This window comes from Chlorocebus sabaeus, chromosome 9, assembly GCF_047675955.1.
Source record: "Chlorocebus sabaeus isolate Y175 chromosome 9, mChlSab1.0.hap1, whole genome shotgun sequence".
Lineage (NCBI taxonomy): Eukaryota > Metazoa > Chordata > Mammalia > Primates > Cercopithecidae > Chlorocebus > Chlorocebus sabaeus.
Genome location: NC_132912.1, coordinates 121,477,749 through 121,485,985, shown reverse-complemented (window position 1 = coordinate 121,485,985; position 8,237 = coordinate 121,477,749). Strand labels below are relative to the sequence as shown.

The 8,237-nt window shown below is 47.7% G+C and overlaps 1 pseudogene; it reads left to right on the top strand.

The window, feature by feature from the left end:
- Positions 1 to 7,300: 7,300 nt before the first annotated feature.
- LOC140712471 (uncharacterized) lies at positions 7,301 to 7,983 on the top strand (annotated as a pseudogene).
- The last annotated feature ends 254 nt before the right edge of the window (positions 7,984 to 8,237 follow it).

Genomic DNA, 8,237 nt, shown 5'->3' with positions numbered 1-8,237 from the left:
GCAGTGGCTCATGTCTGTAATCCCAGCACTTTGGGAGGCTAAAGTGGGGAGATCGCTTGAGGTCAGGAGTTTGAGACCAACCTGGCCAACATGGTGAAACCCCGTCTCTACTGAAAATACAAAAATTAACTGGGCCTCCTGGCAGGTGCCTGTAGACCCAGCTACTCAGGATGCTGAGGCAGGAGAATCGCTTGAACCCAGGAGGTGGAAGATTGCACTGAGCCAAGATCATGCCACTGCACTCCAGCGTGGGTGACAGAGGGAGACCGTCTCAAAAAAAAAAAAAAAAAAAGGAAATAAAATTCAACTGAATGGTGATCCTTTCCAGTCTCTAGTCATATATCTAGACAAAAAAAAAAAAAAAAAAGGACAAATAGCTAAGTAATCCAGGCTACTAAACTACCTAACTGAAATGTGAATACGTGTCTAATTTATCTGGAGTTTTGCTTCAAAGTCCTCCTTTTGTTGTCTAGCTGCACCTCACTGTTAAGCAGGGAGTACGAATGTATCTTACGGCAACTGAAGCCACTTAGAAATAACTCCACCATGATATTTAGCAAATTATTTTTAATCTGATGGGTAAACTCACATTAGTGCAGCTGTTCATGTCAAAGAGAAGGGAATAGAGCGAGGGGTGTTTCGGATGCCTGCTGGGGTCACTTCATAAAAGAAGGCTTGTTATCTTCATTCTGTCTCCGGTCGTGCTATTTCTGCTGGGGTAAGCTGTCACTGACTTGTCACTGATGGCAATAATAAAACTTGAAGAATGGAGAAATATCCTAATTCAGTTAGAAGGCCCTGATTACATAAGTGAGGCGGTTTCCCGGATGAGGGAGGATCCTGGCCCCAGTCTCACTTTCCCAAGCCATGTGCCAGGCAGGCTTCCTGCAGCCAGCGTCCCCCCTATCCCCGCCCTACCCTACTTTTTTGCAGTTCTGTTTTCTTCTGTAGAACTCACTTCCAAGGCAGACCGCATTAACTGCCTCATTCACTGGCTGGTTTGGTTCACCTGCCGATGGGACTTAGGTCTTCCAGCAGAGCCACCTTCAACATTGCTGTTCAGCTAGAAAGAGGCTTCCTCCAGGCATTTGCATATCTGCCTCCTCACCATTCAGGCCTCAGCTCCTCACCTCCTCACCTCTCCTCCTGACCACCTGTCTAAAGCAGCCCCCACCCCTGCCAGCAGTCCCATTCACTGTCGGTGCTGTGCCAAACCCCTGTGAATCTCAATAGGGAAGGCACTGGAACCCAGTGGCAAAGAAGAGACCCAGAGGCAGCAAATGAGACATGGGGTTTTGCTCGGGGCTTACATACAGGGGAGAGTCCAGTGGCAGCAGGCTGGACAGGAGAACCACCTCACATACAGAAATCCAGTGGCCTGGACAAGATATCCCCTTTCCTATGGTCCAGAAGCAGTGGGCTGGGCAGGGAAACTGCAGTCACCTGCAAACATCATGCAGTTTTGTAGCATTTTCATTTAACACCCTCCCTCTAACAACCTCAATCTGGTAACCTTCATTTAACCCAAAACTCAGGGCCTCCATCCCCTGTTTCATGTGACACAGAGCGGGTGGGTTGGGGGATGGGAGTGGGGCTCAGATATTTCAATTGTTTATCATAGAGTTTCCCATAGATAAGTAATGACTCTCCAGGTTGGCCATTCCTGGATTCCCTAACTGGGAGCACACATTCAGGTGCATCTGCCGTGCGTGGTTATTCTGAGGATGTTTCAATTATTGCTGTCAGGTGCATTTATCCTATAGCTAGCCACTTGAGCAAGCCATTTTGGATGTCTACTCAGTCAAGCCTTCAGATAACTGCAGCTATAGCTCGTATCTAACCACAAGGACATGAGCAACTCCAAGTGAGAACCGCCCAACTGAGCCTAGTCAACTCTCAGAACCATTAGAGATGTTGTTATTAATAGTGGTTGTTGCAAGCTGCTGAGTGTGCTGATCATCGCAGCAACCCAGGGAGGAAGTCATTCTTATCCCCTTTAGAGAGGAGGAAACAGAGGCACAGAGAGGCTATTTAATCCCCACAACTATAGTGTGAGGCATTGATAGCCCTGTATTACAGAGGGTAAATTGAGGTTCTCAGGGATTAGAAATCTGCCTGAGATTACCAGCTGGGGGTTCCACCCTCACTGAAGCTTCTGTCCTCTGCCATGTGGGGCTCTCTTCCAGCTATGTTTCTGCATTTTGCACCCAATAGGCCCTTCCAGGGAGCTCCTCCCTCCCCAAGCGAGCACCAGGGACTAAGTGCAACAGTGCCATCTTGGCTCACTGCAACTTCTGCCTCCCAGGTTCAAGTAATTCTCGTGCCTCAGCCTCCCAAGTAGCTGGGATTACAGGCATGCACTACCATGCCTGGCTAATTAAGGGGCTAATTTTTTATAAGCTAAGAATAGCACTGGGCAAAAATAAATTCCAGGTGGAGCAAAGAGCTAAACAAACAACAACAACAAAAAACTAGAATAGGATAATATTTGCAGAAAATATAGGAGAGTATTTTTGTAATCTTGGGGAAGTGTAAGCCTTCTCCAACAAGTCACAAAACCCAGATGCTATAAAAGACTGACATATTTGACATGTGACAGGCGTTTATTTCTAGTGGGCAGTGCTGTTCTAGAATATGGCTGAGTGAATACTTTTTGTGGGCCATATAGAGGTCAGCCTGGGTCTAATTCTTTCCAACCCTTAGTTAAGGGGGCTGTAATGACTCAAGCTTTCCATTTTCCTATCCTGGAATGAGGGGTGGATTAGGAGGAGCTGGAGGGGCCAAAGATGGTCTCTCTGTCTATTGGGCTGGAGACTGGGCACATCCCTGCCCTTCTTGTCCTCAGTTTTCCCCTTTTACATGACATGGATGAAGGAGGTCATCTCCAAGGTCTCTGCTTGGAGAGAGGGAGACTGGCTGTTTTCCTGGTTCTCCAAGACCACGGTCATAGAGGGTGCTCCTGATAGCAGCTGCTCTTGGCTGAACTCTCAGAGAGGCAGGCAGACAGGCTTATGGGACTTAGAAAGAGGTCACCTCAATGGGCAGTGGCCTTAGAGGAAGGGCTGCCAAGCAGAGCTGGATGAGGATGGGATACAGGAAGCCAAGGCCCTGCAGCCCAGCTCCCAGCCAAATCCCAATGCTGTGTGGGTCCTGTCTACCTGAGGACATAGGTGGGCTCAGAGGGGCTAGAATGTTCTGATACAACAGGAAGAAGAGCAGGGCCAGTGTGTCTAGAGTGTGTTGGGGGGTCACCATGGTCAGACTTCTGCTCTCTGCTTTCACAGGGGGGTTCCCCTTTCTAGGTGGTTTCTGTTTCCAGTCTGGCAAGCTTTGAGAGGACCAAGCCTTTGGGGCTACTCACTGCTGATAATGAGGATGGCTGTGTTCCTTGTTGCGTTACTTAGAAATAGTATTCAACTCTGAACAAAGAGAGAGCCTCCCCACATCCACATCCCCAAATTAAAACCATGGCACAAGCACATGAAATCAAGTGTTTTGGTTTTCCTCTCATGTAGAAGTCCAGGGACCAGAACTAGTATGGGGTCCCACAGTGATCAGAAATACAGATTCCTTCTGCCTTTCTGCTCCACCATTGTTGGTGAGTAGCTTTCATCCTCAAAGTAGTTGCCTCTGATCCAAGATGATTATTGAGCTCCAGCCATCACGTCTACATTCCAGGTAGAAAAAAGAAACAGAGAAGAACAAAAATCAGCTTTCTATTTTCCTCAGAAATCATACCTAGCAACCTCTGCTTACGTTTCATTGACCAGAATTTAGTCACTCAGATTCAGGGAGGCTGTGAAATACAGTTTTCTTGCTGAGTGAATTAAATAAGGATTCTGCTTCTGAGAATGAGAGAATGGATATAGATAGGCAAACAGCAGTTCTGCAAGTAGCAGTTTCTTAGCATGACAATCAAAGCCTCAAATGAACTTTGACCCCAGTGAGTCCATTCTGTTCCTCCCCTCCTGTATTACAGGCCTGGTTCACAGAGATAAGAGGATGGGAAAGAGAAGGTCATTCAGCCCTGACTTTGATTACCAACTTCTGACCACACCCAAGCATTTTGCCTTCAGCCTCAGACTTTCTGCTTCTTCCGAGGTGGCCTCTGGAAACCCACATGAAGGGCAGAGTGGCCGATGGGTCTTATTCTATTCCCCAGCAAGTAGGAGTAGTTTCCATTCAGCCTCCCTGAAGTCACCCACCAGGAAGCCACTGCTGGCTTAGGGCCACAGGTTGGATCCTGCCATATACACATCACTGCATTCCCCCAGCTGACTTGCTGTGTCTCACACACTCACCCACATGTCCCCTCAACTCTCTCTAAGGAAAGAAAACCTCTTCTAGAGTTACTGCTTTTTAACCTGGAACAGGTGAAGCAGATAAATGATCCCTCTGGTCTGGAGGGTACAGTGATGGTGGCCTTCGGGCCATAGACACCTTCATTATTCATCCTTTCAGCTGGGCAACCTCTCAGATCAAATATGGGGTCTAGTTTTTAAAGCTGCTTTCATGACAGTGGTTTTCCATTTAATCCCCCAGAGCTAACAATATGTAATCAGTTTTCCTTAACAAATGACTTCCTTTAACTTCATTAGTTCATAATTAATTTGCTAGCATGTAACCAGATAATTAACACTCCTGATTAGAGACAGGCAAAAGAGGAACCTCTTTTTTTCATGGTCGAAGCAAACATTGATTAAAATCTGTGCTGTTCCTTGATTTTCCCTACAATTTAACTCAATGAAAGTGGTGATTGGTGATTTGTGGTAGTGGTATAAAAAATTAAATTGGAAGTGAGACCAATGAGTCTTGCTGTGGAGCACTTAATTACCAACTTAGGTTTTGGATAATTTTGCTTTCTTTTTCTCAGCTACAAAGATATGAAGCAAGAGAATCAAGTGGTAGCTGAATGTGTTTAATGGAAACCTTAAATACCTGGACTTCCAACTTGTTAGGAATGGGGCTGGGCTGGGAAGAAGAAGCGGAATGGAAAGGATCCAGTCATGAACGTCATGTTTTGAGTGGTCCAGCCCACCATAGAACACAAAGCCCCTTCACTCCCTTATCTTATATGGTCTCCACACAACTCTGGGATGGGGATGGTGGAGGGGGACGAACCCAATTAGCCCTTCAGATGAGAACACAGCCCCAGGAAGTGAGGTGAGAAAAGTGGTGCAGGAGCTGGGAACTGCGCCCCCTGCAGGCGAGCTTGTTTATTTCTCTTCCTCCTGGAGGTTGACGCCAATGTCCAGTGATTCAAGGTTTTTTGCATCTCTGTGTCACCTGCACACATTAATAGAGCAGGACTCGGACTAGAAAAGCAAGGCATCTAGGGCACAAAATTGAAGGAAGCCCTCACTCTCAGACTTATATTTTATGCCCTGGGAAGTTTGCTGTTCTTCTGAGCCCAGGCTCAGAACTGTATCAGAAATGACCAACATCTGTTTCGCACCTACTCCCTGCCCCATGCTAACCATTTTCCTGCATTGTCTCATTTAATCCTCACAACAGCCCTGGTGAGGTGGGTGTGATTGGTATCTCCATTTTTACCGATGAGGAAAACAGAGCTTGCAGAGAAGGAGTGGCTTGCCAAAGCCATGGGGCTAGAAAATGGTGACTTGATTGACATGCTGGCTGGCGGGCTCGACTCTGCTCTTCCAGCTGAGCCCCAGGTATCCCAGGCAAAGAAATGTTTGCAATTGGATGTCATCTACCCACGGCTGTTAGCTTAGGCTGGCCCTGGCTAGGGTTCCTCTGAGAGGGGTTGGGGAAGAGAGAGAAAGCCCAGTGCCACATGTGGCCTTGGGAATGTGGCCAGATTGTGAGTGAGTGGTAGCAGGGAGGGTGGGGCCCCAGGAGGGGAGCCAAGGAAACTGGCTCAGTTCCCCAAGCAGTGCAGGACCCTGCTATGAAGATAGGGCTGCTTCACACTGGCTTCTTGCAGCCTCCAACATGGTGTGGATGTGCTCAGTGGCGCTGGGGCTTGGAGCTTGAGACTTGGGTGTGGTCACCTCTAGGCTTTCGAGGTCAGTGGGAGGGCCACTTTCTGGGAGTCCTTCCAGAGCATCCCCTCAACACCAGCCCAAGGAGTATTTGCTGTCTGGGGGAAGGAAAGCTAGGGGCAAGAGGTAAGCACTGCAGGGTAGGCAGAGACTCCCTGGGGCTGTGAGCAGCGCTCTGAGGAGAGCCAGGCCAGATCCTGCAGGCGGGGGTGAGAGCCAGAATGGCAGCTGATTCGAGAGGCTGTGATCTATAATTTATACCCAGCTCCTTCCAGAAAGGACTGGCGGCTGCCTGCCAGGGGATTTGTAACTGTGGGCATTGCTTTGATGAAGCTAAGGGGGAATTTCAGGTGGTCCCTTGGGTGAGGTGTTACTGAATTAAGACCATCTGTGAAGGAGTTTCCCACAGTGTATCTGCTTTCACCCTTAAAACCCTGCTCTAGAGTCAGATTGATTATTTCCACGTGACAGATGGGGAGACTGAGGTGGAGAGGGTGAAGTGATTTGTCCAAGGTCCCACACCTGAGGGAAGGCAGGACTGAAATCCAGGTCTGTTTAGTTTGAGCAGCATCCAAGACTGTTCCCTGGGAAGCAGATGGTGATACCATTTTAAATCTCTTACCCAAATCTCTTTGGTGCCTACAGCCATTTTAGGCAGGACCCAGCTCTGCAAATTACCCAGATGGTTCTATCCACCCACTGAACACTGGCCCATATTTCCCTGGAACCATTTCCATCCAAAGCATGGGTCTTGGCTAGTCCCAGGTGGATTGTCTTTTGTTATGTAGAGTAAGGAGGGAAGCGGGTAAGATCTGACAGTCTGTATACTTTGTACACGCAGGCCCAGCCATTAGGATGCCTCCTACCCATCTCTCCTATCAAAGGATTCAGTTGTAGATGATGAAGGCCTTAACATGGAGTCAGATTGTCTGGTTCAAATGCGGGTTTTGCCGTTGGGTGATGTCTTGGTCAACTTGGGCTGCCATAACAAATAACACAGACTGGGAGGCTTAAACAGCAGACATTTATTTTCTCACAGTTCTGGAGACAAGATCAAGTATGGGCAGGGTTGGTTTCTCCTGAGGCCTCTCCTTGGCTTACTGTAGGGAAAAGAAAGAGAGATCAGACTGTTACTGTGTCTATGTAGAAAGGGAAGACATAAAGAAATTCCATCTTGACCTGTACCTTGAACAATTGCTTTACTGAGATTCTGTTAACTTGTAACTTTGCCCCAGTCACTGCCCCAACTTTGAGCTCACAAAAACATGTGTTATATGGAATCAACGTTTAAGGGATTTAGGGCTGTGTGGGATGTGCCTTATTAACAAAATGTTTACTAGCAGTATGCTTGGTAAAAGTCATCTCCATTCTCTAGTCTCAATAAACCAGGGGCACAATGTACTGTGAAAAGCCACAGGGACCTCTGCCTTGGAAAGCCGGGTATTGTCCAAGGTTTCTCCCCATGTGATAGTCTGAAATATGGCCTCGTGGGATGAGAAACACCTGACTGTCCCCCAGCCTGACACCCGTAAAGGGTTTGTGCTGAGGTGGGTTAGTAAAGAGGAAAGCCTCTTGCAATTGAGATAGAGGAAGGCCACTGTCTCCTGCCGGCCCCTGGGAACTGAATGTCTCGGTATAAAACCCGATTGTACATTTGTTCAGTTCTGAGATAGGAAAAACACCGCCCTGTGGCGGGAGGTGAGACATGTTGGCAGCAATGCTGCTTTGTTATTCTTTACTCCACTGAGATGTTTGGGCGAAGAAAAACATAAATCTGGCCTGCGTGCACATCCAGGCATAGGACCTCCCCTTGAACTCAATTATGACACAGATTCGTTTGCTCACATGTTTTCTTGCTGACCTTCTCCCTATTATCACCCTGCTCTCCTACAGCATTCCTGTTACTGAGATAGTGAAAATAATAATCAATAGAAACCGAGGGAACTCAGAGACCAGTGCCAGTGCAGGTCCTTGGTAGGCTGAGCGCCGGTCTCCCGGGCCCACTGTTGTTTCTCTATACTTTGTCTCTGTGTATACTGTATACTTTATTTCTTAGCTCAGTCTCTCATCCCACCTGACAAGATATACCCACAGGTGTGGAGGGGCAGGCCACCCCTTCAGCTTACAGACAGTGTCTTCTCGCTATGTCCTCACATGGCTTTTCTTCTTTATGAGTGCACCCCTCTTGTCTCTTTCTCTTCTTATATAAGGATATCAGTCATACTGCATTGA